General features: G+C 35.1%; 1 non-coding gene across 1 annotated transcript; it reads right to left on the reverse strand.

The window, feature by feature from the left end:
* Positions 1-12,114: 12,114 nt before the first annotated feature.
* LOC116473974 (U6 spliceosomal RNA) lies at positions 12,115-12,217 on the reverse strand. The gene has a single exon (XR_004249524.1). It is a non-coding gene; the product is annotated as a U6 spliceosomal RNA (small nuclear RNA).
* Positions 12,218-17,631: the final 5,414 nt, after the last annotated feature.

A 17,631-nucleotide genomic window follows, 5' to 3' on the forward strand; every position in this document is an offset into this window, starting at 1 on the left:
ACATTTTCTCTTAAATTTCTTAGAAATTATAAAAATCTTTTTCACATAGAAAATCCATACATGTTAATGAAAGCAGTCAATGTTGTTTTTGTTTTAACAAGACAATGTAGTAGTTGTAGGATTTGATACCACCTTTCATGTGACTTGGGGAAAGTGAACTGTACAGAAAGACAGTAATTGTCTCTAAGTAGCAGAAACTGCAACTTAAAAGAGATAGGTTTTCTCAATTTATGTCCTGTAATAAGGGATCTTTGGAATAAAATGCGTATCATAATAAATGTTAATATTTGTCTATCTTTCCAATTGTGGCTTTGCTTTCAATAGCAGTTTAATTCAGCCTGGTAAAGAACTTACCACAATATTGACAAGAAGGGAAAGAAAGAGTTCCCCAGTATCCAGGCCATAGGAATCGGTTTCCATTAAGTATCTATTCTTACATGAAGCTTAAAGAGACCTTTGCTCAGGAACCTTTTACATTTCCTTTTGGTAATGTATTTAAATATTTATTTGGGACATAGGAGATGAAGATGTAAGGAAAAGAGTGTTAGAAGAAATTGGAACTTCAAAACTAGCAAATCTTGCCATATATATATATATATATATTCTTTCAAACACAGATTTAATTTTAGGTTTATTATAAATATGTCTATTTACAAAGTAATGAAACTGATTTTTTTAAACACACTGTAGTAGAATTATAGAATTAGATAAAGCTATGCTTCAAAGTATTCCCCTTGGAATGCATGCATTTATTCTAAATATGCTGCAATTTTTCAAGCCACATTTATAATTCCTCTTTTGAGATTATTTTTAACAATTACTATTTTACCGGCCACACGCAAAAAATCATCTCTTTATGTTAAAAGCAAATCGCACATTTTAGGTATCAACTGCCATATTATCTAGTCTTATCACTCTACCTTCAAGTCCAATACTGATTATGAAAGATGTCTCATCGTTACTAACAAAAAATTAAAAACACAGTCAAAATATTAAAACTTATCCCCAGTGAGGATATCCTTAACAAGTGAATAAATGCATGAAATATTAAGATAAAAAATATATATTTGCAATTCGGAATATATTGGGGTATATACTGGGTAAGGCATTTTTATTTATTTATTTATTTATTTGCTTAGATATAGAATCTTGCTATGTTCCCCAGGCTGGAATGCGATGTCTGTTACAAACACAATCATCGTGCACTCTGTCTGAAATTCTGGGCCTCAAGGGATTTTCTCATCTTGGCCTCCAGGGTAGCTGGGGCTACAGGTGTGCACCATTCTGCCTGACCTCGGAAGATCATTTTAACAGTTTCAAACTAATCAATCTCAGCATCAGTAGAATAAGTCTGCACGCTCTGGGTTTAGCTGTCTAAGATGGGACTAGATTCATTTGCAAGAATAAGTGCTTCTATGCTTGCTCAACAAATATCACCTAGCTTTATAGGCACACTGTGTAAATAGAAAACAGTGCTGTACACATAAAAATGAGTATAATGAGCATGTCCTTTTACCAAAAGGAAGCAATTATACTCAGTAGTAAGTAATTATTTTAGTGAAAAGTACATTTGCTTTTCAATTTTATTCCTTACTAGAGTTTGAGCTGAAAGAGACTTTGGAGACCAGTTAGTCCAACCCACTTATTATTTCATAGGAGAAGAAAATGTGGCACAGAGAAACTGGAAGCTAGGTGACTTATTTGAGGTTACATAGTTAGTTGTAAGTCTTGGGCAAGAATCAGTTACTTGACCATTGATAGGAGATTCTTCCCATTACCTCTTAGTGTGTCCCTGGTAGGATTTATTTCATATGAGAATTACATAATCCAAGGCAATTTTTAAATGTTAAATTATAGAATATGTTAATGTGTCTTTTGTGGACTTTAAAAAGATAAAGCAGTGCTGTTAACTTTGTTTCACATGCCAAGAACACTATACTTTTTAAAAGTCACATGTGGGTGATTCAGAAATGTGGATCGCTTAAGAAAAAATCTAGTTTCTTTTTCGCCGGTAGATCTGTTTGTTTTATTATTTTACTCAGACTGATTTATGAAATCATAGTGTTCATTTTCAATTTTATTTACTTTTTTTTACCCTGACATTAATACCTACTGAGTGCTCTTGATGTATTGTTTCCTAGCCAATATTTTATTGTTTCCTTGAAGATTTCTACTAAATATTTTAGAAAATGTTTTTTCCTTTTTTGTTTTCTTGTTTCTTTCTTTCTTTCTTTTCTTTTTTTCTTTTTTTTTTTTTAGACGGTGTCTTGCTCTCTTGCCAGGCTGAGTGCAGTGGCACGATCTCGGCTCACTGCAACCCTCGTCTCCCAGGGTTCAAGCAATTCTCCTGCCTCAGCCTCCTGAGCAGCTGGGACAACAGACGCAGCAGCTCACGCCTATAATCCCAGCACTTTGGGAAGCCAAGATGGGCGGATCACCTGAGGTCAGCAGTTCGAGACCAGCCTGGCCAACATGGCGAAACCCGGCCTCTACTAAAAATAGAAAAACTTTTTTCTTTGCATTTTCTAGTTTACCATCTTTTACAAAGATGTATTTAAACACTGAAAATCATGAGTAATATCTTTGGCCATTCAGGCTACTATAGTAAAATACTTTACATTGAATAATTTAGAAACAACATAACTTTATTTCTTGTAGTGCTGGAAGCTGGAAAGTCCAAGATCAAGGTGCTGGACAATTTGCTGTTTGGCGAGACCTTGCTCTCTGTTTCATAGAAGGCACCTCCCTGCTGCTTTCTCACAGGCAGGAGGGGCAAGTGACCTCGTTCGGGCCTTTCTTGTGAGGGCGCCTATCCTATTCATGAAAGATCTATCCTCGTGACTTAATCATGTCCCAAAAAGCCTCATCTCTGAATACTATCATATTGGGGATTATGTTTCAACAAATGAATTTTGAGGAGAACAGACACATTCAGCCCATAGGAGGTAGGTACCCATTTTTAATATGATCTTTGTCCAAAACATGTTATCAGAAGACTTCCTTTTGGCAATAAAGTATTCAATTTTTATTCTTTTTAATTTTAGTTAATAGAGCCAGTGTGGTCCTTTTTTTCTTTCTTTTTCATCACAATCTTTTAATTTAAATTTCCAAAGCTCAAAGTCTTGCAAAGACATCATGGAAAAACTTTTCAGGTTGGGTGTATCTTTCTATCAAACTGGCCTTGAGGTATGGTCAGGGGAAGATTAATGGGAACACAGGAGCGTCTCTAATTAAGACAAAGCCACAGTCTTTAAAATATATATTCACACCCATGAAATAAAGGCATAATGTGAAAATTATTTTTATTCAGAAATAATAAAACTTAGGACACTGTACTTTAATATTCTCAAAAAAGATGCAAAAACACATGGTCTCTGCTAAGCCAGAATACAGAATCATAAGTTTGAGATAAAGACAAGGCAATTAACCCTGACCTGTACTAAAACACATTACACTGAGCAGTAGTTAAATATAGGATGACCAAAACAGGATCCGAATAAAATCTGTGCTGAAGGCAGAAAGAATGACCTTTCAGAAATGAACAAGAATCCGTAAGATGAAAGTGGCTGTGTAGTTGTGTGAGGAGAGTGTTCTATACAGAGAAAACAGCTTGGGCAAAGACATGTTTTAAAAAAGAGGGTGTAGCCTGTTCAAAAACTAAAAAGCTATTGTGCATAAGATGCAGAATTCTGGGAAGAGTGGCTGGACCGGGGGAGAGAGGAGTAAGCAGAACCAGTTCTTGAAGTGTCCAGGAAGCATTTTTAAAGAGTTTATACTTTATCCTGAGGGCAGTATGGAGCTGTTGAAGACATTTCTTCATCATAGGGTTGGCACAACAAGAGTTGTATATTAGAAAATCACTCTGGCTGCAATATGGAAAATAGACTGTGCCTGGAGGCATGGGATCAGCTAAGAAGCACTTGTTTTAATTTATAGAAGAGAAGTTGGTGTTTTGGACAAGGTTAATGCTGATGGAATTGGAATAAAACGATTGGATTCAAGAGATTATTAAAGAGATAACCTGAATACAATTTGGTGATTGAATATGGGAGAGGAGGGAGAATAATAGATCAAGGGTAACACTTAGGTTTTTAACTTAGATAACAGGGTAAATGGCAGTGTCATTTACTGAGAGTGGAAATGTAAAAGGAAGCACAATCTTTTGGAAAACATAGTGACATTGGTCTTTTATGTGGTATTTGAAGTAAAGATGCTTCTCAACTTATGATAGGGTTATGTCCTGATAAACCCATTGTAAATTGAAAATATTGTAATTTGAAATGAATGTAATATACATAAGGTACTGAATATTACAGCTTAGCCTAAACTGCCTTAAGTGTTCTGAGAACCCACATAAGCCTAAGTTGAGCAAAATCTTTTGACAACAAAGTGCACTGTAGAGTCTCTGTTGTTTTCCCTCATGATCACGTGGCTGACTTGGAGTTGCTGTTCCCTACCTCTGCCTAGCATCTTGAGAGAGAGTCATACTGCATAACACTAGCTTAGAAAAAAAAAAAATTTGTAGTACAAATTCTGAATGTATATCACTTTCTCACCATCATAAAGTTGAAAAATTGTAATTGGGACCATCATAAGTTGGGGACTGTCTATATGTGTATGACAGGTATATGCATGATTGACAAGTGAAAATATCAAACAGCAGTTCCATGTATGGATCTGGAGTTCAGAAGAAATATCTGGGAGAGATATATAGTTTTTTATTTTTAGTTTTTTTCTTATTCAGCATTTATTGTAGAATCAGGGAGTATATGTGCAAGTTTGTTACAAAGGTATATTGCATGATGGTGAGGTTTGAGACATTATTGAACCCGTCACCTAGGTAGTATGCATAGTACCCAATATGTGGTTTTTCAGCCCTTACCCTTATCCCTCTCTCTCCTCTCTGGTGATTCCCATTCTCTTTTTTTCCCATCTTTATGTCCTTGTGTCCCCAGTGTTTAGTTCCCATTTATAAGTGAGACTATGCATCATTTGTTTTTCTGTTTCTGCATTAGTACACTTAGTATAATGGTCTCCAGCTGCATCCATGTTGCTGCAAAGGAGATGATTTCATTTTTTATGGCTGTGTAGTATTCCATGGTGTATATATATAGACAGAGAGCACATTTTCTTTCTTCACTCCACCACTGAGGGGCACCTGGGTTGATTCCATGTTTTTGCTATTGTGAATAGCACTGTGATGAACATAGTCCCATTCTTTAGGTAGAATGATTTATTTTTCCTTTTGGTATTTATCCAGTAATGAGATTGCTGTGTCAAATGGTAGCTCAACTCTTAGTTCTTTGAGAAATCTCCAAACTGCTCTCCAAAGTGGCTGAATTAATTGACATTACCACCAACAGTGTACAAGTGTGTCCTTTTCTCTGTAGCCTCACCAACAACTGTTGCTTTTTGACTTTTTAATAACAGTCATTCTGACAGGTATGAGATGGTATCTCATTATGATTTTGATTTACATTTCTCTGATGGTTAGTAATGGTGAGCATTTCTTCATATGTTTGTTGGCCACTTGTATGTCTTTTGTGAATTGTCTGTTCTTGTCTTTACCCACTTTTTAATGGGGTGATTTATTTTCTGCTTGTTGAATTGTTTGTTTCTTATAGTTAAATTTCTTGTAGTTAAGTTTCTTATAGATTAAGTTTTTTACGGATTCTGTATCTTAGTCCTTTATTGAGTGTGTTGTTTGCAAATTTTTTCTCCCATTCTGTAGGTTGTCTGTTTACTCTCTTAATTAATTAGGTCATGCTTATCAATTTTTGTTTGTGTTGTCATTGTTTTTCAGGACTTAGCCATAAATGCTTTGCTAAGACTGGTATCAAGAAGGGTATTTCTTACTATTTCTTCAAGAATTTTCATAGTTTGAGGTTTTAAATTTATGTCTGTAATCCATCTTGAGTTAATTTTTTTATATGGTGATCGTTAGGGGTCATTTCATTCTTCTACTTACGGTAGTCAGTTATTCCAGAGTCATTTATTGTTGAATAGGGAAACTTTTCCCCATTGCTTATTTTAAGATATAGGTTTTGAAATTTTGGGGGGATGCATACATATATTTTTTGATATGCATACAGTGGAATATGTTATTTGGCCATAAAAAGGAATAAAGCATTGATATATGCAAAAATGTAGACAAACATCCAAAATACTATGCTAAGTATTATGCTTGCAAAAGTAAGAGGAAAATTTAACTGTAATGTTCCACAAGCCAAAGGAAGAGTGTGTTTCAAGAGGAAGGGAAACGAATGGATAAACACGTCTTGGTATATACAGACCATATTATGGAATATGTGGCATATACATACCATAAATGGAATATTATTCCATTGTATGTGTGTATATACATACGAAGGAATATTATTCCACTATAATAATAAGTATGTGGTATATGGAATATTATTCCACTATCATAAGGAATGAGTACTAACACAAGCTACGACATGAATGAACCTCTAAAACATTATGCCAAGTGAAAGAAGCTAGACACAAAAGACCACATATTGTATAATTCCTTTTATATAAAAAGTCTAGAATAGATAAGTTCATAGAGACAGAATGCAGAGTGGTGGTTGACAGGTCCTTGGAGGAGGAGGTGGAAATAAGAAACTGTTTGATGTGTAATGGATTTTACTTTGGAGTGATGGAAATGTTTTGAAACTAGACATAGGTGGTTGTTGCACACCACTGTAAATGTACTGCACTGAACTGTTCATTTAAAATTCATGATGAATTTCATGTCAATAAATTATTTTTAAAATGAAGGGGCATAAGTGACAAAAACAAAAGCCACTGTGAGATCAAGGAAGATATGGACTGAAAAGTTTCCATTTGCTTTAAAGAGAAGAGATCTGTTGGTGGTGTAGTGGGAAGAGGCCAGATTGCAGTGGGTTGAAGAATGAGTAGGCTGTTGCAAAGTGGAGATATTAGGCATTGAATCTGAAGAAATTTGGCTGTAAAGAGAAAGAAGAAAGGTAAATTTCTAGCTGAAGATTGATATGCCATCCAGAGAAGTTTTTTTTTGTTATTGTTTTTAAGATGAGATGACTCTATCATTTTTAACTGTTCACAGGAGTTATGTGGTAGAAAGTGGCAGGCTGCAGTTATGCGGCTCACTTTCTAGCCAGAAGGAGGGACACTGAATGGAGGCACATTGGTAAGTAGGTGATGGCAGAGTGTGAGGTTTCTCATCCACGTTCGTGTATTTTAAAAATAGGATATAATGGGAGAAGTTGTTTGCTGAAAATGAGAGGAGTCTAAGGTAGAGGATGCAAACGGGCTTGAGAGAGTCTTTGTGCTCATTCGGGGTGAAAATTGACTTGAAAAACAGGGTACGTTGAGCCCTTCAGGGATTGGAGATTAGAATTTATAGTGGCACTATGTATCTTCCGGATTGCAAGCTTTCTCCTGAAGCTCTCATCTTCTTGAATATAGGTGCATCAAATGTGGCTAATCCAACTGATTCCTTTGTAAGGACTTCCTCCTTTGTCTCCCATCTCAGTACTAACCAGGCCTGATCACACTTAGCTTCCAAGGTCAAACGATATCAGGGACATTCAGAATGGTGATATGGTTTGGCTTTGTGTCCCCACCCAAATCCCATTTTGAATTTTAATACCCACATGTCAAGGGAGAGACCTAGTGAAAGGTGATTGGATCATGGGGATGATTTCCCCATGCTATTCTCATGATAGTGAGTGAGTTCTCATGAGATCTGATGGTTTTATAAGGGCCTTTTCCTCCTTTGCGTCCTCTGTCTTTCCTTCTGCCTTGTGAAGAAGATGCCTGCTTCCCCTTCCACCATGATTGTAAGTTTCCTGAGGCCTCCTCAGCCATGTGAAACTGTGAGTTAATTAAACCTCCTTTGTTTATAAATTACCCAATCTCAGGTGGTATTCTTTATAGCAGTGTGAAAACGGACTAATACAGGTGGTATGCCCTAGACAAATTCCACCTTCATAAGGGACAGTAGACAATGTGAGTAGCTGGAGGAAACCCACCTATCCTTCTTGTTACACAATCTTTGCTTAACTTTTGATGATACAGGATTGACCGGCAATTACAGGTTGCTTTTCAGTTTACACTTTTGTTTGCATTATCTTGTTGATTGCCAATATCACAAAATGGTTTTATTGTGAATATTTTCCTTTGATAGGTGAGGAAACACAGACTCAGAGAAGTTGAAATGTGTTAGAATCCGCATAAGCTTTCTGACTCTAGGGATGTGTTTTGGAACATGTACGTGAGACATTAAGAAGTATAATTGATTAAGTGACTATATGTGGAACTTACCAGAATATAAGCTGGAGAGACAAAAACAGCTCCTCACTTCTGCAGAAGGCTGCCTCTATTGCACACAAATGAGAAAACACAGGTTTCCATGAAATCACAAAAATAACAAGGTTAGATGCAATACATAAAATATATATTATATTTTAAAAGAAATCAATTCTTGGTTCACAGCTCAAAATAACTTTTTTTTTTTTTTCTGGTGCAGCAGAAGATGCTCTAGTATTATATCAACAACAGTTAGTGAGCAAAAGTAACTGAATGCAATATATTTACCGACAATAGTGCCACGGCCTTGTAAGCCACAGTATTGATTTACTTCTTTCAAAACCAAAGTGACAGCAAAAGGGGGGGAAAATCACACGATTCAGGGAAGATATCTGAGGATTTAAAAGTGGCAAACACAAATCCATTCGTTTTAAAATGGGTCAAAAGACAAACCAGAAAGACTGTAGACTAGCGAATCAGTGAATTCAACCTTTATTGTAGAGAAAATACAAGATATTGTGTAAGGGAGAATGTGGGAGGAAAGAAGTCAGGGAGTTTGAAAAATAACAGCTTTATGAATCTACACCCAAGTGAGTATGTAGAGATTGTATTCATACCTGCAGTCACAAATTATATTTTTTTGTTTTATACTCTGCAGACATGTATAATTTATGTATCAGTTATTTTTTAGAGTATTTATAAAACTGTTTCAATAATTTACTTATCATTGGTGAGTCAAGTAAATAAAACAAAATCTTGGTTAGTGATCTCTTTGCCGGAGTAGCCCAGTGTGGCTCAGATAATGCACCTACCTAAACCTAGAGGAGGTAAAGCTGTATTTGCCTTGTTCCTGTTGTTATCTGGAATCTCTTCTCTCAGACTTGAATGAATGGGATGATAAGCCCTAAGAAGCTGCAGCTTAGTATAGCTACCTTCAGGAGAGGTTGTGCCACACAATTCACAGCACGCTTGGCCAAATTCCTAATCACTGCAACATGAGCGGGAGTGAGTACAGGATAGAAGGGTTGAGAGAATGGCCAAGCCAATCCTGCAGATGAAGGGATGACAGATTTATATCACATTCAGCCCAATCTCCACTCAGGTGCTAAATGTAGGTTACCATGTTTGTTGTTGCATTGCCATAGCAATGCCCCCTCTCCTAAACCATAAATGATCAAGAAAATCTTGCAAAAATGATATACTTTTTGTATTAGAGTGGAGCAGAAACAGCTTTTTACTTTGTTTACTAAACTGCACCTCTTTATTTACAAAAATATTTCCAAAATGCTATAGTTGGTAGAGTTCTCTTCCATAATTTTTTCTCTTTGTCACATTTAAATTTTACTATGTCTTTTTTTTTCTCATTGGTTCTTTGACAAAAAGTAATTAGAGTTTCATTACCTTACAGCCCTTAAACACAGTATTTTTCAAAGTGTGCCAAGACCACCTGCTTGTTAAAATGCTCCTATCCTAGTCCCATCCTAGATTTTCTAAATCAGAAGGTCTAGAAATGTAGTACTGAAATTTGTATGCTTAACAAGATCCCTGGGTGACTTTTAAAAATGCTAAGAGTAATATCCATAAAGAAAAGTGCATCTTTCAGAACTAGACAGTTTGCTGAATTTTCACATTCTGAATACACCCGTGTAACTAGCACCTTGAACAAGAAACAGAATATGACCAGCACTTGAATAACTCTCTGTTACTGTCTCCACCAAGGATAGTTATGAGCCTGATTTCTAAGAGGATAAATAAGCTCCACTTGTTTTTGTAATTTATATGAATTAAATAAAATAGAAGGCATTTGTGACTGGCTTATTTTGCCTTTTTTGCTTGATGTTATGTTTCCCTGCAGTTGTAGACTTTTTTATTGTTGAATAGTATTATTTTGTAAATATACCATGAATTATGTATTCATTCAAGTGTTGATTGACAGTTGGCTAGTTTCATGTTTGGGGTTATTTTGAAGAGTACTGCTATGAACATTCTAGTGCATGTCTTTTTGGAGTATACATGTTTGCATTTCTGTTGGGAATTTCAAGTCAAAATGTGCACCAGATAAAGTTAAACAGGTAAGGATGACTTTATTCAAGGCTATTGCAATAGGATAGAGAAAGCAGAGCGCAGTCTAAACTTAATTCCAGTGTATGGATAGGAGAGTTATTAAGAGCAGGTATGGGAGGATTGTGTGTTTGCCAACTGGCCATACCTAATTATCTGTCTTTACCATAGGAGATAGGTGTGTAGCATGGAAGTGGGGACCCACTGATGTTAGGCTTCTACCCTCCAATAGACACTGAGAGATAGGTCTCCCAGTTGACTAAATATGGATTACATTTCAAAGGGATGGCTTCCAGGTCCTGGAGAAAGACAGTCCTAGATGTATAACTGGCAAGAGGTTTTTTTTTTAAAAGAAAATTTACATTTAAAAAATCCCCTACAAAATAATAATGAAAGAAATTTAACAGGACCCAAACAAATGCTCATGGTTTGGAAGAATCAATATTGTTAAAATGACCATACTTCCCCCAAAAATCTATAGATTCAATGCATTTCTTACCAAAATGCCAATGTCATTATTCACAGAAATAGAAAAAGCAATTCTAAAATTTGTATGGGAGCCAAACAGAGCCTGAATATCCAAAGCAATCCCAAAAACAGCAAAGCTGGTGGCATCACACTACCTGACTTCAAAATATATTACTAGGCTATAATAACCAAAAATAGCATGGAATTTGCATAAAAAGAGACACATAGACCAATGGAGCAGAGTAGATAATCCAGAAACAAATCTACATATTTATAGCCAATTGATGATTTTTTTTGAGAAAGACACTAAGAATATACGTTGGGTAAAGGACATACTTCAATAAATGGTGCTGGGGAAACTAGATGTCCATATGCAGAAGAATGAAACTGAACTCCTATGTCAAATCATATAAAAATTCAACTTAAGATGAATTAATGACTTAAAATAAGACCTAGAATTATAAAAGTACTAGATGAAAACAGGAAAAAATACTTAAGGACACTGGCCTATGCAAAAATTTTATGGCTAAGACTTCAAAAGCACAGATAAAATGGAATTATATCAAACAAATAAGCTTCTGAACAGCAAGGGAAGCAATCAGCAAAGTGAAGATACAATCTGAATGGGAGAAAATATTTGCAAACTATTCATTTGACAAAGGCAGAGAGAGAATTTATAATTACAAGTTTTCCAAAGTAAATGCTCTAAGGAAAGGGAGTTCAGCCCTCTAGAGTGAGGAAGAACTCTATCTAAAGTTTAGTCAAGCTGAGGGAAATGTTAAGTTCATCTTGGTCAATTACATTCCTAAGAGTGGAACTGGTGGTTCCATAGCTTATGCAAATCTTCAGCTTTAGCACTGTCTGACATACCATTTTCCAACAGTATAAGAAAGTTCTTGTTGCTCCACATCTTTAACAAAACTTGGCATTTTGTTTTATTTGGGCCATTCTGGTATGTATAAGTGGCACAGTATTTCATTGCATTCACCTATTTCTATTTTACTAAGTGATTTTTAGCAGATATGGGCTTTGAATTTTGTCTAGCACCTTTCATCCTATCTGGAGATATTCTTATGAATTTTCTCCTTAGATATATTAACATAGTAAAATATTTTAATAAAATAATACTGTACCATCCTAGCATTCTTCAATTGTTTATATTAAAATATTTTTGTTTGCCTGTGCAATTATATTTGATAATATTGTATGAGGATATTCACCAATGTTCATTGGTGATATTATTCTGAGGACTTCTTTTTAGCACTATCTTTATCAGACTTAAAAATTGATGTTAAAAATTGTATAGCAATATCACATAATTGCATGCCATCCTTGAGGAGGAGCCAAACTAATCTTTTATTGTTCCAATTCTACTATGTATACCCCTGAAGTGAACACATGTCCATTAAGTTTTAATTTCAGAGAGTAAATTCGTATTATAACTTTTTTGTGATTCTTACCCTTCTCCTCCCCCTCTTACTCCTCTTCCTCCTCCTCTTATCCTGGCTTGCTGTAGTTTCTTTCCCTTCTTTTATATCTTCATCTCGTCACTCTCTATTTACCTCTGTATATGCTATGCCTTCAAAACTCCCTAATTTATAGTGGTCATCTGATAAACATTTATCAGATGGACGAAGAGCTGGATAAATAAATTTCTTTTATCATATTCAATGTATTGATTTTAGGGGGCTTATTTCTTTTGAGGTTTGTAATTTTTTCCTGTGAGCTTGGCAGAGGTCTGTGGAAGTTCAGTACAAACTGCTACGGGAAAATGTGTGCTTCAATAAGGGATTTAGGGTTTTCAATAATCCTCAAGTAGCATTAAGTTAATTTCCTAGAATGTGTCTCTACTATCATATAGGCAGTATATATTTAGACTCCATCCTCGATCATGCAGTAGGCCTTGATATCCTATCTCTTATGGTGGTCTTCCTTTCTTTTTTCCTTGATATGTAGCCAGTATTTAAAAACACTTTTCAAGGTCAGTAGTTAGGGTTTTTTACCTAAGTTTTTTTTTTTTTTTTTTTTTTTTTTTTTTTTTAATAATGCCTAGGGCAACATTTGAAGGATCTCAGCCATACTCAGATGACTGTTTAAGCTTTCAACTTTTTAGAGATGAGAGGTCACATTTTCTTTCCATATAATGGTGTTAGATTTTAAACCTCAAGGATTATTGAAGCACTCATGAGCCACAATTGAATTACTTTGAGATTGGTTCATCTGGTTTTGAGTTTTCTATTTGTTACTAGCACCTGACAATCCCCTTTCTTTTTTCTTTATGCTTGACTGCATATTTAACAACTTTCTAAATTATACTTTTACAGTATTTGTCTATGTGATGAAACCAGGTATCTGTTTATCATCTTGGTCTTCAATATTACTGAAAATCATTTCCAGGTGAATATCATGTTCACTTAAAAGTGACAGAGAAATTTAATGGTCTAACAAAATCAATTGTATTCTATTTATAACAACAGGCATTTCTTAATGTTGAGTATTTTTATCATATTAGTATCCCGTATCAGTGGAGGAGATATACAAAGAGAATACATAAATTATTAAAATGATCAAGATGTGGCCAAAAATGTATGAGAAAATCCAATAAACAACATATGATCAGGTGCCAAAGGAAGCTAGAATTTCAGCAAGAGTAGTAAACAGAGTTAAATGCCACACAGTACTCAGGTTTTACAAGATCAGAAAATTGTGTATTTCATTTGAAATATTAAAATCATTGGCCACTGTTGACTTTACCAATAACAGGTTTGTTGTTTTTGTGGGAGGATCATACTAATTAGGGTTAGAAAGTAAAAGGGCAGTAAATGAGCAGAGGCAATGAGTAAGAATTACACTTTAGAAATACTTGGCCATTGAGGAAAGGAGAAAAATTTCAAGGTAGTTAGAATCAGTGATTGGGATGAGAAGAGATTTATTTAACTTTATTATGGGAGAGACTAGTAATTCCATGAAAAAAGAGGCAGTAGAAAGGGAATGTTGTTTATTAAGGAGAGAGATGGCATCACTGATGAAGTGAGTTACCTAAGGAGGCAGTGGAGATTGGAAATAACCTTAAAGTTGTCCGAGAATTATCAAGGCACATGAAGGCCATGATTTCAGAGGTTACATAGCTATGGAAGAATTCATCGTTTGCTTACCCCAAAGACATTCTCCCTCTACTTACTTAATATGTAAACCTTGACTTAATTAGAATGGCAATATGCCCCACTGCAGAGGGTCAGCCTAGTCATTATTGAGTTAAGTTAGCTATAGGAATGTCTCTTTTTCAGGGTACTTACTTTCCTAAGTTTTCTTGTAGTTTTCATCAAGAAAGCAGAAACTTAGGTCTTCTAAGGAGCTTTTGTGTATGCTTTTGCTTTACTGTTAAAAATAAATAACTGAAAGGCCCGTGATGAGTAGATGGGGCAAGAATAAAAAGACTAAAAATCAACAAAAACAGACAGAGTTGGGAGATCAATGAGCTCAGGGTCTTAGGTAATTTTTTGTAAACTCCTGCACCACATCTAAAGTCTCTGTTAGTTGTTTTCAGCCAAAAGTTATCTATAACCAAAGATAACTGATTCAGGTCATACAAAACTTTTTCTCAATATTTGTTTGCTATTTTGCACAGTATTACCCAGTTGATTTGAAAGTGCAGCATATGGTAAGTAGCATTTCTATTTTAATATATCATAGAAATTTGAACTTTAAAAAATGTGTCTCAAAATACCCTGGGTTTCACCATTTTATATGATTTTGGTCATGCAAGAAAAGTATAGTAAAATTAGTAATTAATAAAGTTATAGTAATTGTTTAGCTTCTCATTACCTAGCTTCTCATTACTTACATTGCTGAGATTCACTAAATATGTTCAATAAATCAATTGAATATAACCCATTTAGTTCATTTTATGAGACACGTTCTAAAATGCTTTACCTAATTCCTCAAGATGAATTGATTTTTCCTGCTTAAACAACTTTTGTTAGATGTTATTTTCACCCATTTTATGAAAACACTTTTTTTGTTGCATAGTTGTTAGCTATTCATGTAAATATCTCTGCTATCAGAATGTGTTATGAACCTTACTGAACCCAGTAAGTTCCAGTCAATTGGATTTAAACAGGAATAATGTACACAACTTCCAGGTCATATCACCAAGTAGGAAATTTCATGCTCTCCACTACTTCTCATTTTCCTTTCTTACAGGCTGGAATAAGGATGGGATGCTGGTGAGTTAGCTTTGACAATGCCGAATAGAAAAACACTCTAAGGGATCTGGATGCTGGATGAACTCACTGCAGCATTACTGCCTGTTTGCCCTGTTTCTTCTAACCTGTCTCTTCCAATGCTAAGCCATATGCAAGCCTCTTCTAAACTCAGGTTCCATTGGCTGAAAGATGACAAAGGGAGGATGTAGAGCAATTCGGAAAAGCTGAGTATTTTCTCCAGCGAAACTACATTAACCTGGAAGTGACTAGGTTATACTGAATCTAAAATGGTGGTGTTATTCATCCACTTTGGATCAGAAATGGAGGTGCCTGATGAAATTATAGTCAGTACAAAAATATAGTTAGCTAGAAGGACAAGTTCTAGTATTTGATAGTTCAGTAGGAAAATTATAGCTAACAAAAATTTCTATATATTTCAAAATAGCTAGAAGGGAAGAATTATAATGTTCCTAACAACAAAGAAGACAAATATTTGAGGTTATGAATATCCCAATTACTCTGATTTGATCATGACACAGTGTATACATGTATCAAAATATTACATATGCCCCCAAGATATGTACAACTATTATATGACAATGAAAAATTTTAAAAATAAAGTTAGTATGGTGAGAAAGATTTTCTGAATATCTGATGTGGTTGTAGGCTCTAAACCATATTACCACAAAATGGATAATTTATTGAATTCAAAGACTACTGTTCTAGCAATGTTTTGTTTGGTTTTGAGACAGGGTCTTGCTCTGTTGCCCAGGCTGGAATGCAGTGTGGTGCAATCATAGCTCACTTCAGTCTCAAAGTCCTGGGCTCAAGTGATCTTCCTGCCACAGCCTCCTGAGAAGGTGCACACTGCAACTGGCTGGTGCTGTGTTTCAAACATGGGTATAAAAGGCAAAGAGGCAAGACCTCTGCTCCAAAGGGAATGCTAGTAAGAGAGAAAATAAAGCGCAAATGGGTAATTCATATTCATTTTGGAAAATATTCATTATAAAAATGTAAATTCTTATGGTTTAGGAGGTTTAGAAGGTTTAGGAGGCACACATACGGAGAAAGCAATTAAATGCAGAAGAATTAGAAATGTCTTTTGAATGTAATTACTTCAAGTACTCACAACAATATTGCCATTAGTTGGGAAAATGATGTTTAAATCCTAGGTCCCATCCTTTTATTAGAGTGATGTTCAATGGAAGAAAGTTCAAAGACCCTCCACTTTTGGAGGCCACCTTGGAGCTACCTGGAAGAAATAATTTCTGTTGTGACTTTGAGATTAGCAAGCATTTAATTGTGTTATGTTTGTTAGTAGCAAATAATTATGGTTTAATAAAATACATATGTAGCATGTCAAATATAAATTTCCTTAGAAATGAGACTAAGCTCATTTCTATAAACAAGCCTCTTTAATTCCTGTATTTGAAATCTAGCGGCAGCTGTGTTAAAATGGAGGCTCCTTTGAAGGATGATCTTGACAGAGACCAGATTCTGGAATGTTAAAACATAGCATAGCAAAAAAAAAAAAAAAAAAAAAATTCTTCTCTGCCTATCTGTGCTTGGAACTCTGATTGAGATTTTTGAGATATTCCTGGGCACAGTAGAGGATACATTGCTTCAATGTCACATGCCAAATTTAAAGCAATAACAGCCACTCAAACATTACAGTTTCTTAGCTATCGTATAATGTTTACGAAGAAGCTAGAGGTGATTATACCCACTTAATTTTTCCCCTGTTTATCTTAAATAGGAGATAGATGAAGGAGGAAAGGGAATCTGAATGTTGCATAAATGTAACGATAAGGGAAATAACATGCACAGATTGTGACAATCCACTTGGAAAAAAATCCAAACTAATTTTGTTCTATTTCTTCTAAGCCATCTGAGAGCCTTTCTACATTTACCCATACAGACTAAATTACACTGTGATTGAGTTTATGGAAAGATAGCAGCACATATGTAGATGAAAGCACAGACAGATATTTATGAAAAACTGGGTTTCTGTAAAAAAAAGGGAAAGTTGGTAGTTATTTTAGGTATATTAGTTAATGTTTAAAAATGGAAACTTTAAAGAATATGCCACTTATTCAAACATGCCACTTTTCCTCAAAACGAGAGAAACAAGTTTGCCATTATAGGCCGCTGTTAAATGTTGGCTTTGGCTTCTACAGCCTTTTGTCTTCCCAGCTGTATGAATCACCTCTACAATATGTCCCTTTTGTTTGCATACTGGGATTCAGTGCCTGTCTGGGGGTGGGGGAAATGTGTGGAGAAAAACCTGTTACTTTGTTACCCTAGGACCAGATTGTTTCAAGTCTGTGTGTGCATATTTTATTTCAGAGTCTTTCCTTAAATCTTGGCTTTCTTTCTTTCTTTCTTGCATATTTCTGCCCATCCTAAATGAATAAACCTAGTTTTGAACCAAAAATAAGTTGCATGATATTAATAAATCGAAATTGGTAAACCCCTTCTGTTTACTCTTAAAATTGTCAGTGAAAAATAGAAAATATACTGGCCTTTTATGTTCCACTTGCAAGCATAGCTAATCCTCTCTTTATAAAATGCACTTCCATTTGTTAGTATGCAATTATAAGTCTCC

This window comes from Hylobates moloch, unplaced genomic scaffold (assembly GCF_009828535.3).
Source record: "Hylobates moloch isolate HMO894 unplaced genomic scaffold, HMol_V3 SCAFFOLD_8, whole genome shotgun sequence".
NCBI lineage: Eukaryota > Metazoa > Chordata > Mammalia > Primates > Hylobatidae > Hylobates > Hylobates moloch.